This window comes from Rosa chinensis, chromosome 4, assembly GCF_002994745.2.
Source record: "Rosa chinensis cultivar Old Blush chromosome 4, RchiOBHm-V2, whole genome shotgun sequence".
Lineage (NCBI taxonomy): Eukaryota > Viridiplantae > Streptophyta > Magnoliopsida > Rosales > Rosaceae > Rosa > Rosa chinensis.
This window is the reverse complement of record NC_037091.1, coordinates 51,092,166-51,107,973: the sequence shown is the minus strand read 5'-3', so window position 1 is coordinate 51,107,973 and position 15,808 is coordinate 51,092,166.

Here is a 15,808-nt window from a genome sequence, read left to right as displayed (position 1 = left end):
AAAAGTTTTGTGTGAGTGGGAATAAAAATAAGTTGGTGGGGTGTATGGGAAGTAGATTGCTAGATTTGGGGTGTATGAGAATTTTGATAAAATTTTACTAAATTTTTTTGTTTTTTTGTTTTTAATTTTAAGTTGTACAAGTAACCTACTTTATTCTTTTCTTAAACTAAACCACATCATAGATTAAACACATCTCAAACAATCAAATAGCCAACTGATCCAAGAAATCAAATTATAACACTTGATAGAAATTCGATAACTAAAGTCTAAAGTTCATGCCTACTCAAATTGGGGAAGGTGGAATTAGGGTTTTTCCTCCCACATCAATTTGTCTGCTCTTTTTTCTTCTCGCCTGACTCTTCGCGACTGCACTTTTTTTTCCTCTCTTACTTTGTTTTAGTTTGTGCACTGACTCTACTTGATCTTTGGTTGATTTAATTAGGATGGTTTTTATGTGGCAACGACTTGATTAATAACCTATGGGCTAAGTTTAGAAATTTAGGGTGGAGTACTTATTGGTATTTAATTTTTTAACTAATATTAAGCCATAATTTTTTTTTTCTTTTCAAAATTTGACCTGGACTATAGCCCATGGCAACCCATATATAGATCCGCTCTTGCCATTGAGAAATTTTAAATACACACCCCAAACTACTAAATACACATCCCTATTATTTTATATTTCAAATAAGATTTTGTAGGTAGATTAAATGACCAAAATAGACATCTATATATTAGAAGAAAAAAAAAATAATAATCATATCTTCCTTATATGATTCTATAATTATAAACACAATAAATTTATATACATGCATCCTCATTTAAAACAAGAATAAAGTTAGAAACCATCTAATTTAAATTTTCCTTAAATAAATTGTAATTAAATGGGGTGAGAAACCATATAATTTAGAATTGCAAAATCAATGACATTAAATGTTTTTAAAACAAATCGCTTTACTCCCACTTTTAGTTTTTTTTTTAAAACAAATCTAAAAGTTATGATTAGTCAATTTATTATCTAATATAAAAAAATCACAAGTATAAAACTTTGTAATTGTTAATTTGTTTGACCATCCAATGATAATTTAGTAGTTCCGCCAGTGTGGAGAAACTACTGATATAGTCTTGGTTGAATGTTCGACTCAAAATTTTATACTTATCAATATGGTGTTTGGTGTATGAGAACTTAAATAATACAAAACCTATTTCTAAGCATCTATTTGAAGGGAACAATAATAATTCCTTATGGATTTCTCAATAACTAACACAAGTAATTAATATGGTGAATTATAAAATACTAATATGTTAATATATACTAATCAAATTAAATAGTAGCCTTAATGTAGTTAAATAATAGTGTATTTCATGGTTTTTTAGGTTAAGAATATTTTAGGTAATTTGGGTTGTGTATTTAGTAAAATATTAGAATGAGTAATTAAATGGTAGGTGTATTGAGTAAGGAGTGTGTATTAAGTACTTAGGGTTGTGTATTTAAAACTTCTCCTTGCCACTACATCTAAAGGCAGCCTAACTATTGCACATTTGCACCCACAAAAAAAATAAAATGAGGTAGCCTAACTATTATTCCAGTTATCATCTTTATGAGATTACAATTTTAGTAGTTTCTTTAGCAATCTCTTGTATAGTACTATTTTTTCTCAAAAGTAAAGAGAGTAATCACGTTGACATGAAGAATTCAATAGGAGTTAAAAGATTCTTGCGTTGGAGTAGCCCACCCTAAAGTTGAGAAAGAAAAAGTGCATAAATGAATGCGGCTATTGTCACTCTACCATTTTTTTAGTTTAACCTACAAATATTTGAATTAATGAAAGACTACATTACCAAGTGTGAAATGACTAATAAGTACACTAACTTTCTAAAATTCAAATATGTAAGAAAAAATAAATACATAAGTAATTAATTAAACACAAAGATTACTTAATTTCTCATTGGATAACATTAATTTTTATCTTCTCACTCAAATTTGAATTATTCTTAACTTTATCAATTCAGAAAATAAATAGCCGCACCCATTCGTTATTCAATTCACAAAATAGTATTAACTTTATCAAAGTCTTTGCAATACCCTTTGTGAATACCAAAAGTGAAAATTCAGAACAAAAAAAAAATCAATCTCTTTTTTTTTTTTTTTTGAAGGAAGGACGACAAACTATATTAAGTAATAACCGAAGGTTACATGAGGCGATGGAAAAGCATCGAAAGAAAACAATAAAGTATAATGAGATGCACAAACGCATCTATAATAAAGAGAAAACAATAAAGGATAATAAGATGCACAAACGCATCTTGAATGAGAGGTAACCAGGATGTGACTTGATGTCGAACGACATCGCTGCACTGCATATGTCACGAAAGCAGTGTAAATGTAATAGTAACCGTAACCGTAGCGTAACTGCAACCGGTGTTATGATCACCTAGAAGAGGTGATTCACTCACTAGGAGTTCGAAAGTAACCGAGGGTGTCAAAAACTCAAAAATTTTCAAACGAAATCCTAAGAACCAGAACCAGTACCAGATCAATATAAGCAGTTGTCCCGGATCCAAGATCCGGGTTTGTAAGCGTCCAGGATCCCAAATACGGATCCAAAATTGGCTTGAGTCCATGTGAATCTGATTAGGGCACCTAAGCTCATGGGCCCCCTAGGATCAGCTCCTCTCTGGGCACCCAAACGCCACCGCACCCAAACACCACTGATCTGAACCGCAACACCGAAATCCCTGCCTGAAACCCGGGCCGCTACCAAAGCTTGATGAAAGAGAGCATGACGAGGAAGGTAGTCGCACAACAGACCTGGGAAGCCCCTCAAAGCCGATACCATTTGCAAGATCTGCCAGCGTCGGCCCGAACGCATCCCTTCCAACCCTTGCAGGAGAAGACTCAGTCACCGTGTCGCCGTCTCACTCCATACGAGGTCAGCCTCCCCCTTTACCATCTCGTTGATGCAGCCGCCTGACACCACCTTTAGTCGTCCACGTTTGGGTCGAAAACGACCCACTTTGAAACTGACTTGAAACTCTTCACGGTGAAACGCGATCGGAAAACTCTCCCACCGAAAGCAGATTGGAATGGCAAAACCCCACCGAAAACTTATTGGAATGGCAAAACCAAGGTTGCGATACACGATTGAGCCTGCTGTTGTTGCTCCGAGAAACTCAGAGGATAATGAGAGACGACCACCGCCGTAATCGATTGACACAACATCGTAGATGATGCCGAGAGATTTTGCCATTGAGAATGGAGGAAGGTGCAGAGTCGCCAGGCCTGGGGGCGGCGCTCACTCAGCTCTGCTAGGGTTCATTTTTTGTTTCAAATCAATTTCTTCTTCATTGCTCATAGTTGTAAATTTACTAATTTTTTACATGGATTGAAATAAAGAACATTGAAATTGAAAGAAAAAGTAAAAAAAGTAAAAAAAATTAAATAAATCAGATTATGATTTTATTAGGAAACTTTAATATATTTTAGTTTTCTCATCGGTTTAAATTAATTGAGCGATTTTAGTTAAAAATATTTATTTTTTAATTGGATATGTCATATGAGGATATTTTTGGAAAAACAAATGGATAAGATAAGTAAATTTAATAATTGACATTAAAATAATAATAAGCAAGTAAGGTGGACAAAGAAAATGGTAGAGTGGCAATAGCCGCACCCATTTTGAAAACTTGTATTTTTTTTTTTTTGGAGAATAAAGTTGACAATATATCTATATTTTTTTTGAAAACTTGTATTAGTGGGTGACTTACTATCAATTGTATTAGGGTCTTTTGAGTTAAAACTCAATATTCAATGAGTAATTAAGTTTGGACAATATCTATAATAGTAGCCCGTAGACCATGCTTGTTACTATTTAATAAATTTAAGCTGTTCAATTTGAACACAGTTTAACATGAACTATTAGAGTCCCAATGCAACATTTGCCGCTACTTTATTTGATCAGCTTAATTATGGATGCCCTAAAGGCTACTCTATTTAGTAGTTAGTTTGGTTGGTTACATATAGTTCTTTTCTTTAAAAAAGAATAATAACTTAATCTGAATGTACAATCAAATCATATTTTAATCTACTTTTTTTTGTTGAAAGATTCAAACTTTAGTCTTTGATTTGCTCTGCTTTATCCATCCCACTGCCAAACGATACAGCAAGCAATCAAAATTTTCTTTGTATTTTTTTTTTGAAGAATAGATAATTTCATTACTTATTCATGGCCAGAAGACATGTTACATCAATTGTTGTCTTATACCAAAGTCATAGATGGCAGAAGCCACCAAACAAATTGACTGTAACCCTCATTTCATTGCAAACAAAATGAGGTTACTTATTCGAGCCTAAAAATAAAAGGACCCAAACCCTCACAATTTAATTGTCCTTCATAGCAAATCTAGTTGCCTAGAGATCTCAATTGGTGTACAACTACAAAAACTAAGAATTAAGCCGACACATACCCACATCCATTTGCAAGAAAACATCTAAATAAATAAATAAATAGGGCCAAAGCTTACTAGATCCATCAAAAACTGGTAAATGCAGCCTAGCTGGCCTAAGAAGAAATTAGCTCCAAGGACTAATGTGACTGGCCCGACCCAGTTCCAGCCTCCACCCCTCTGACCAAACGAACACACGTACACCGGAGTGTACTTCCAACTCCACCGCTGCCACGCCTCAAGGACACCATCACCACTGCAACACCGCCATCCAGAAGACACTAAAAATCGCAGAACATACCAGCCACTCCCAAATCCGGTCGGATTTGGATTGGATTTGGATCGCTCCACACCCCAAGCATCTAATTGATCCTCCAAAAAGACGCCATCATTGCTGCCAAGTTGAGAATGTACCATGCTGTAGATGTTGTCCTATGAAGTGGTGCCCACGACTGCCCAAACCACATAGGAGCATCGAACCTGAACAACACCACTCGCTCACTATCAAACCCCAAGAACTGCAATCCCAAAAGCTAAAGGACAATAGAAAACCATTCCTGTCCGGCAACAACCCATCAACAGCGAGGCACGTGCCAGTGCTGTCGGCTGATCACCGCTGAATGAGCGGAAGGATCTCAGAGTTCTTGCTGCCTTTGCTCTCTCTCTTTCTCTCTCTCTCTCTCTCTGTGGTTTCACGCGGCTAGGGTTAGCTCCTAACGTATTAGTTTCTCTTTGAATTAATAAACTTAAAGAAAAATATATGTTGTGTAAAAGTAAATTGGGAATTGGTTTACCCATTTCATTTCATAGTCCCTTTATATAGGGATAAAAATACAACAGAAATATCAATTACAATAATGTAATGTAAATTAATGTTGATTGTGATGTGATTGCAATTCCTTGATTCCCTCTTCGTCAGTTACTTTGACGAAGACACAAAATGTGCTTTTCCTTTAACACTCCCCCTTGTGCCAAGTCAAAGACGAAATAGTGCATGAGTTGTTGCCTCACTAAAAATCTTGCCAAGTAACAATAAAAACCATGTGGGACAAAAAATACAAATTGTTCGAAGGAAAATAGCACAACGCACCTTTTACAATTGAGGATGATATGTGTGTGTTAGACTCCCTCTGACATCTACACCTCCCCCTGATCCATACATTAATCAAAGGAGCTTGGAAAGTCTTCCCATTCCTATGTTTTTCACATGTTTCTCAAATATGGCCTTAGGCAATGATTTGGTGAACAAATCTGCCACATTCTCCTAAGACCTTACTTGATTCACTTGAATCTTGAGGAGAGCTTGTTGATGCTGATTGTAGAAAAACTTTGGCGATATGTGTTTTTGACAAGGTCCGCCCCGGATTCCACCCTGGAATCCGAAGTGGCCCCGCGGGACCCACCTTTAAAGAAGGTTTACCAAAAATTTCGGCATAACCTCCCTTAAAAATGGGCAACCCAAAACCTGTAGAATTTCAATTTCACTTCTAAACAACCCTCCCAAAACTTCTGGAGCCACCCTGCTCCCAAAACCGCACAACTCTACAATTTAGAGTATCAAATTATCCAATTAACTCAAATTACAACCAAGTCATAGGTTACAATATTAATACAAAAATCTCAAGGTTATCAGAGCAGTCTAGAACCAAAAGAACAACGATATACATAGTAGGTTAGCAAGTAACCTACGAGGGATAGATGACAGCGGTGGTGCTAAGCCTCAACTCCTAAAGCTGAACAGCTACACTGCGAACTGGGCATTTGAAACCGAAGGGCCCAGGGAAAAGTATATAAAAACGTTAGCGTGAGTGGACAAAAATAAACAATTTCAAACAAAAGGGATTTTATACTTTCCCACATTTATTTCTTTAAAGATTCCCGATGCATGCAATGATTAACAAAAATAAAATAAGAGGAGTTCCGCTCATGAAAGCCGACTAGCCCCGCTAGTCACAAACGAATAAAGGAAAAGGTTGATACTCAGATACTCAAGGAAATAAAACCAGCCCCGCTGGCTAAAATAAATCGGACTATCCCCGCTAGTCGAAAATAGTATAATGAGTAAGGGAAGACGATAGCCATACGAGTGAGCCTCCCAGGCTCGAGTGATAGCCTCCCAGGCTAAAGTACTCCCATTACTCCCGTAATATACCCTTACGCCATTATATGTAGCGATAGGATACTGGGCTTCAGAATTACTGTCACAGAGACAGTAACCAGCGCCACAAAGGCGGAGGGCTTCGGTGATCCCATCACCTCGCCACAAAGGCGGAAGATCAATGCTAGCAATGATAAGTCACCCAAAGTATGGCAAAAGAAAATCCGAAAACCAAGTAAATCCATAAGTACATAAAGCTTCCCCATCTCTCGTAAATGAATTTCCAACGACGTGTCCCACACGCCAAGATAATCTCAAGTTCAAAATAAATAGGAGATAAATAAGTATAAAGATTTACTCCATCGAAATCTCATTTAGAAAAAAAAATCTCATAAAAATCTCAAATCGCCGAGTATAAATATAATATAAATAGTATAAATCCGGAAATCATATCGGAAATAAATAAATAAAAGAAGATAAGCGTAATCCAATGACGTGACCCCGCACGCCATAAAATCTTCAAGTAAATCGATTAAATGAAACCGTTTCCGAAATAACCACATGCTCGAGAAAGTAAATTGATAAATAAATTATAACTTCGGAACCGATTAAATAAATGCATGCATCATTCTTTGAAAAATAAAAGTCCACTCACGATATACGGCTAACGTGGTATCCAAACGTAAGGATCCTCGTTGAGCGATAGGTCGGTATCACGTCCTGTACACAATTATAATCCATAAACAACAATTTGATAAATATTTACGATAATCAATAATTAATCTCAAAACCCATAACCTCAACTTCTCCAATCCTCTTCCACACCCAATCAAACTTCACCATTAATATCCATCCGTCGATTAATGTATTCCATATTGGAACAAGGGAAATCCGAAGGTCGGATTCCCACAATTCAACAACCGAAACTCCCAAACTTCGGAAATTCATAATCCATGTCAAACTTCTCCCAAAATTAACCAAAATCACATATTTAACCACTACAACAATTATAGAATTTAATAAACTAAAAATTGAAATTAAAAAGCACCCCTACGCGCCTCCACGCAACCTACAGTGACGGCGCGTGGGGCCCACGCGCCGACGGCCACCACCTCCGATGGCCACCAAATTTCAGCAGCAACAACTACTCAACACGCCCAATCTTTTTCTCAACTACAACACAATCTAATTTTACCTTGAAACAGTCGAAATCAACCGGTGAAGAAAACCCAGAAATTCAAGAACCCTAGGTTTGGGAATTTCCTCGATTCGACCTCCACGCTGCAAAATGAAGTGAATGACCTTAGGGGAAATGATCACCGGCAAAAACCCAACCTTCGACGCCAGTTTGGTGGCCGGAGACGGCCGGAATCGCCGGAATCGAAGGAAATTCCAAACTGCTACAGTGAAACTTCAAGGACCTGATGCGTCATTTTCCGGCCAAGCCGCCGTGAGTTACTGCCGTGGGGAGGTTGGGTAGGAGTAGAGGAGTCGACCGGTGCCGGTTGTTCGCTCCTAGGTGGCCGGAAGAGAGAGGTGGCCAGAGTTGCAGAGAGCGCCGAGGAGAGGGAGAAAACGCAGGAGAAAGGAGAGAGAAAGAGAAAGGAAAAAAACTTACCGGCCACAGTAACTTTTTCAAATATATACTACTTACCATGAACAGTAACTTCCTTAATTCGCTCATAACTTTCGCATACGAACTCCGATTTCTACGTACCACATATGCATGCGCTCGGTTTAACGTCCTCTACAACTTTCATGAAGGAAATTTTCTCAAATTTTGACCCGAACAAAAAGTCGACTTTTAGGGCCACTAAACGTACTGAAACGATTGTAAAAGTGAAAATAAAGGTCGTTTACCGTCCAAATGACTAGTAAACGGGTAATTGAGATACGGGACGTTACAGTTTTATATTATCACCCTTGATATAACCTAACTTCATCTGGTCGATGTAAGCTACATTATCTTCACAAATGCAAGTAGGCACTTCAGTGGTAGAGCTCAAACCACTAGTCCCTCGAATATTTGTAATGATAGCTCTTAAGCATATACAATCACGAACCGCTTCATGTAGAGAAATGATCTCTGAGTGGTTCGAGGAGGAAGCCACAAGAATCTGCTTGGTTGATCTCTAAGATATCGCTGTGTTCCCAATGGTGAATCTATAATCAGTTTGGGAACGACCTTTATGTGGGTCAGAGAGGTACTCAGCATCAGCAAAACCAACCAAAACATTATTTGGGGTTTCGGTGTAGTGAATGTTACCATAGTTTTAATTAAAACCTACAATAGTTGATTACAGAAAAACTGGTTTGAATGTGAACACCCGACTGGCCAATATATCTCTCTCCACAACTGACCAACAAATAGAACTCATACTCTGTATTCTGTATGCGTCTTCAAGTTGCAAAGGCGATGAACCATCACAATAACTATAAGGTGATGATTGATTGGACGATTGGAAAAAAGTAGCTTTTAAAACTAGACTGTTCACATTGAATCAAGCAAAGAGTGGAATTGGAAAAACATGGAGTATAATTGATTCCATTCCTATTTTGGTTAGGTATAACTGATTCCATTCCTATCTTTAATTTTTTTGGTTCACAACGAAAACATGGAGTTTATGATCCATTACTTGTGTCATTCCATCACCATTCTCATTCTCATTCTCATTCCTATCCAATCTCACTCCACCAACCAAACATCAGCTCAATCATAGCGTAACATCTTTTGTTTTGCAGATATTCGAAGAACCACCATCTCATGGTGAGAAGTAACAGGGTAAAACTCAACTAATATCTCATTACACCAACCAAACATGACCCGATGTCCTAGTAATCTCATGCTTTCCAGAATTCCAAACTAAACTATTTCACTAAAAGTTAGTATGTATAAAACCCAAGAAAAATGAGCATTTGAGATGCGGTACAGACCATACAGGACACAAAACCCACAAAACTAGGTTGAAATTACATACGTTTTCTAGTGCAAGAGCATGACCCAGGTCCAGCTTAAGACCATCATGGAGGATATATTAGGATGAGGATAATATCCTAATATTAACTTTACCAAAAAAAATAGAAAAGGCTGTATCACATCGAGATAGTATCCAACCTAGTAGGATATTAGGATATTATCTGGAGCGGGTGATATTAGGATATCAGGTCATCACCTGGACACCTGGTGGTAAAGTTAATACTTGGGAAAGAGCAGCCGGGGTTATATTAGGCTAGTGTGATAACCCCCGTTAGCCTAATATAACTTCGGGTTATACGTGGATGCCTTATCGGTGACGTCACTAGCCGCCAAAACTTATGGGTATTGGCCGTATGGGCGGCTAAAATGAGCTATAGCCAAAAAGACTTAAGTCTCCAGTCACCCTACATTATGACTATGGCTTAGTGGCTACAAATAAGTAGCAAACTAATTAATTGTCGTTATGTGAAAGTGACTGGAGGCTACAAATAAGTGTTTTTGAAATTAATTGTTGGACTTAGGATCCAGATCCTGTGAGAGGTTTGATTTTTTATGGATTTTTCCCTTCACTTCATCTGATGAACAATAGTTTTGAGCTTGATTATTTGGTGGATTAATGAATTCTACGTATACTGTATGAGTCTCTGTATCAACGTGTTGTGAGTGGTATAATTGCGTGCTTGTAGGCGATCATTTCGATTTGTGCTGGGGCGAGTATAATATGGATCAATATGCTACTTTCTTCTTTAAAGTAGTCCATAGTTGTTTAATTCACAACTCTCAAGATCATGATAATGATTCCCACAATCTTGTTGGTAATTATTTTAGAAATGCTGCGGATTTTCCTTTGGCTTTAATTTGCCCAAATTCACATAGTTGTTTTTGGGTTGCCCTAAACTACTCATGTAATAGGACAACACCTACTAGTGTGTTCTACATTAGTTCTAGCTTCAAGCCAAACTCATCCATTATCAATGGATATGCGGATTTTGATAAAAATCTGGTCTATTGACAAGTTCACTACACAAGGTGGGATAATTAAAATATTTTAATAAAATTTTAGTAAATTTTTTTTTTTAAATTTTAAGTTGTACATGTAACCTACTTTATTCTTTTCTTAAACTAAACCACATCATAGATTAAACACATCTCAAACAATCAAATAGCCAACTGATTCAAAAAATATCAAATATGTTCTGCTTTTTTTTCTTCTCGCCTGACTCTTCGTGACTGCACTTTTTTTTTCCTCTCTCTTATTTTGTTTTTGGATTGTGCACTTACTCTACTTGATCTTTGGTTGATTTAATTAGGATGGCTTTTATGTGCCAACGACTTGATTAATAACCTATGGGCTAAATTTAGAAATTTAGGGTGGAGTATTTTTTGGTAATTATTTTGTAACTAAAATTAAGCCATAAATTTAATGTTTTTTTTTCCTTTTCGAAATTTGACCTGGACTATAGCCCATGGCAACCCATATATAGATCCGCTCTTGAAGGCAGCCTAACTATTGCACATTTGCACCCACAAAAAAAATAAAATGAGGCAGCCTAACTATTATTCCAGTTATCATCTTTATGAGATTACAATTTTAGTAGTTTCTTTAGCAATCTCTTGTATAGTACTATTTTTTCTCAAAAGTAAAGGGAGTAATCACGTTGACATGAAGAATTCAATAGAAGTTAAAAGATTCTTGCATTGGAGTAGCCCACCCCAAAGTTGAGAAAGAAAAAGTGCATAAATGAATGCGGCTATTGCCACCCTACCATTTTCTTAGTTCACCCTACAAGTATTTGAATTAATGAAAAACTACATTACCAAGTGTAAAATAACTAATAAGTACACTAATTTTCTAAAGGGTCCTTGACCCAAAACACCAAAATGAGCAAATATTATCCCACTTACCCCAGCAACAGATTTTTATTCCCACCTACACAATTTGACAGCATATGACCATTTTGCCCTAAGCCTAATTATTAAACTACAACATTGCCGCTCCTTTTGCTCTCTCTCTCTCTCTCTCTCTCTCTCTCTCTCTCTCTCTCTCTCTCTCTCTCTCTCTCTCTCTCTCTCTCTCTCTCTCTCTCTCTCTCTCCCCCCCCCCAGCACAACGCTGGCATTGTCTCGCCATGGAGGCTCTGAACTTGGAGGACTAGATTGGAACTTTCTCTGGTTGCGGCGAAGAGACTCGACGATAGGCCCAGCCGCGATTCCGATTCTGACTTCGATTGACAAGGCCCAACCGTGATTCCGATTCCTATTCCTATCGACAAGGCCCAGCCCAGATTCCGAACCCAGTGCCTCCAATTCCGGTCAGCTCCACGACAGAGGCTCTGATTGAGAGTGTTCCTTGATCTCAGAGCAGTTCCCGAAAACCACAGGGTCCATCACCTCGTTTCTGGTAAATGTGCGAAGCTTTGTAGGCGGATGCTGAGATTGGAGAGGATAAGAATTTATAGGTGGTGGTGAGAAGATCAGCGGCATCGTCAATGGTGTCGTCATTCACATCTCACGGTTGAATTGCTTGAACTCCGATTGGGTGCCCAGAGCCTTTTCTCTGGGTGCCCATATCAATTTCTTTATTTCGTTTTTTTTTGTGTGGTAAAATTAGGGCAAAAGGCCCAGAAGGAAAGAAAAATGAAAAAAAAGAAGTTTTATTGGGGCAATAGACGTCTATTGGGGGCAACAGATGTTTTGAATTGATGTACTCTCTATTTTTTTCTTTAATCAAAGTTTTATTTGTCTAATTTTAGAAAGATTAATTCTCATTCCGGCGACCGAAAGTTTGATACGCCCAAATTAGACGCTCAACTTAACCCTGCAAGATGTAGTCGTTAGCAATATAGAGTAAGCAAGGATCGTTTGATGCCAGAGATTGAGGGTAACAAATTAATCAGACAAAATAAAAACAAACTAATTTAAATAACTAAAGCACAAAACAAATAACAAAACTAAGAGAAAGACAAACGTCAAAGAGGAGAAAGAAAAGATGGCAGGACCAGATGGGGATAGAAGGGTGCATTGCAATCCTAAGTTGAACAGATTTGGGCTTTTAAGTTTCTACGAAAATAAAAGAAAAATAAGAAAGTAAAAACGAGTTTAGAGTTTGAAAAACAATATCGAGAAGATGTTAGAGACTCGGAAATCCACCACCAATTACTTTCGAACAATGTTAAGTTAACCTAGTTTCAATTACTAAGGTGTGAACAGAAACCAACCAAGAAACAAGTCGGAGTAGATCATGTCCCTTATTAATGTTTCCCTATTTAGTTAGTCTACGTGAACGCACAATAGTTAAGCCTATCAAACATGCAATCAAGGTATAGAACGCTATCCTATCAACAACACATATAGTGTCAACACATTTGAAGCATTAAGATCTCATGGAAACGATTGGTTATAGAGTTGCAGTCTAGTGTGGAATGCCTACTTAGCATGCTTTTCTAGTTGTTTAAAACATCAGCTTTTGTCCAAAGTCTTGCATACTTGTGGATTAGAAAACAAGACGATTAGGTGAATTATTTTCTAAACCTAGCTCCAATTACATGCATAAATCCTGTGTTGGCCACCATAAAACTAACACATGCAAAAGTTTTCAATCAATCAGAATTAAACAACCAATTCACACCAAAGATCAAGCAAAAATTAGTTATTAATTTCTTGGAATTTCCTGGAAATAATGAAATGTTCGTTAGTACAATTTCGTGGTTCGAGTATAGAGCGAAATAGTTTCGGACGATTAATTATTTGAAATACACGTTTTAGGGGGTTTGCAAAGGTTAACTTTTTATTCGTTGGGTTTTTCCGAAAACTTCCTTCATGAAAGTCATAGAGCGCGTCGATGCGAGTTCGTGGATATGCGGAACGAAGAAATCGGAGTTCATATGAAGAAGTTATGACCGTCGGAAAAAGTTTCCATTTCGGTATATATGGGAATTTTCGGGAAATTATTTCAGAAATTCCAACTTTCCTTTTTCGGAAAATTTTCTCTCTCTTCTCTCTCGAGCCCGCGTCGCGCCTTCTCCTTTGTCAGCGTCGTTCTTTCTCCTCCGGCAACCGTAAGACTAGATCCAAGGTGGGTTGTGGTGGCCTTGCTGCCCTCTACACGTCTGTGGAAGCAATCGAGCGTGGGTCGAGCCGTAGCTAGAGTTACAACGCCAAGAAGAGGCTGAGACGAAGTCGGAATCACCTCCAGTCGCCGACCTTCGTTCTCCCAACTCCGGCCACCTTTGGCCGTGGTTCCAAAACGGATTTTGCACTTCAAGGGACATAGATCATTTTCCCCAAGGTGGGTTGCATCGATTTGAGCTGTGGTGATCGGTTTTGAACGATTAGGAAATTAGGGTTCATCCGATCTGGAAATTTTGTGAGGTGAAATTATACTTTTTGGCTTATAATCTGACATTGGTGTAGTTATGAAAGTTGTAATTGGGGTTGAGATGAAGAACTTTCATGTTGTGAGTTTTGTCAAATTTTGACTTTGGGTGGGCAGCGGCGCCGCCACTGTTGTGGTGGTTTCCGACCATTTCCAGCCACCCTAAGAACAGTTTATGTTCCCCTTTTTAATCTACACATCGATACGATCATTTCGATATATAGTTTGTAATTTTTAGAAATCGTATGAGCAAGTTATGGATTTTCAAAGTTTTAGGGTTTTCGGTTCGATTGGTTTTCGATCCGTGAGGATTCGGCCTTCCGATTGACTTGTAAGTTTGAGATATTGATTGTATAAATATTCTGGAGACCTCGGGTGGTCTTGGATAAAGTTTAGCCTCGATTGGCATTACTTTTGGATTTTAGTGTGTTTCGGGAGTTTCAGAATTAAATGGTTTTTGTTAATTCGTGTGCTGAATCGAGGTTGTACTTGCTTTAGGTGATTGACAATACGTCCGGTAATTTATCTTGGCTGTTAGAGAAGACGTAGCAGGATTTTGAGGTGAGTAAATCTCACGTGATTTATTTACGAACCGAGTTATTTAATTGTCAAAATTGATTGATAATTGTAAATCGTTTTCGAAAATAAAGATTTGTTTGAAATAATATGAACTTGTTCGACTACGGTTCATAGGGCTACGGCTCACAGGTAAAAAAATGAATTTAAGTATAAAATGAATTTCTTGGTTTTAATATGTATGAACTATAGTTGGTATTAGTGGTCATTCCTGCTTGAATGACTACGTATATATATATTTACGTGGAATATATATATTGAATGTTGTGACATTGGTGAAGAAATGATTGAGAGTTGATTGAATTGTCATTTCAAGTATTTACTCTTCGTGGCAATACATTATATCATGGAATGGTTGATTATATTGTGTTGAAAGAGTAATCGAGTGTTGGTGTAACATTTTGAGTCGTGTGGAACTTTTAAATGTTTTCGGATCTACGGATCTGATGTCACAGCGGTGACTGTTTTCAGATCTACGGATCTGGTGTCACAGTGGTGACTGAGGCAATTATATCAGGAACCACGCCTTTGGCCGGGTGAGTGGTTACAATCAGTTAGAGCTTTAGTCTGTCTGTCATTGTACTACATAGGAGTGATGCGTTGGGTTACTTGAGGCCCATGAGTACACGTGTTTTTAAAAGAGAGTTCGGGTGGGTCCTTTCTTTTATTGTCCAAGAGGGACTTGATTTTCATATTATGGGTGAGTTGTGTTAATATAATTTTTATCACTTTTGTGATTTATGTTACCTTAAGGGGTAAGGATGTCGAGTTTTGGAAACGAGTCATGTTGTGGGATGATTTATTCAGAGTTGATCATCGGCTTTAGCATTGATGGGTGATCATCGACTCTAGTGTGAGTTGTTTGACTCCTTATAGATTTTCCTCTTCATTCTAATGGTTGATTTTAAGTGTAATCTCCTGAACTAAAATTCTATGCAGGGATTACTAATTTTTATCTAGTGTGATTGGATGTTTGGTTGTGTTTGTGGAGTTAAATGTTGTTGCTTTAATTTATCTCAAGAGTTGAGAAATTATAAGCATGAGTGACATGAGTCATTTTAATTGAGTTTACTCATACTAGCTTAAAAAGCTTACCGGGTTTGTTGTTTGCAATCCCGGTGAACTATTCTATGGTATAGCAGTTATTCCTACAGGTGAAGACCACCAGGGTTGAGTATGAGGGCGTGGTTGCAGCAATGTAGGTTCAAAACCTAATTTTGTTAGTGTACTGCTATTTTTGGTATGCTCTCAGTGAGCGTTGACATTTGTATATCAGTTCTCTTGAGTTTTGTAAACACTTGTTGATGTGATATTCGACTTAAGTGATCGAGACTTT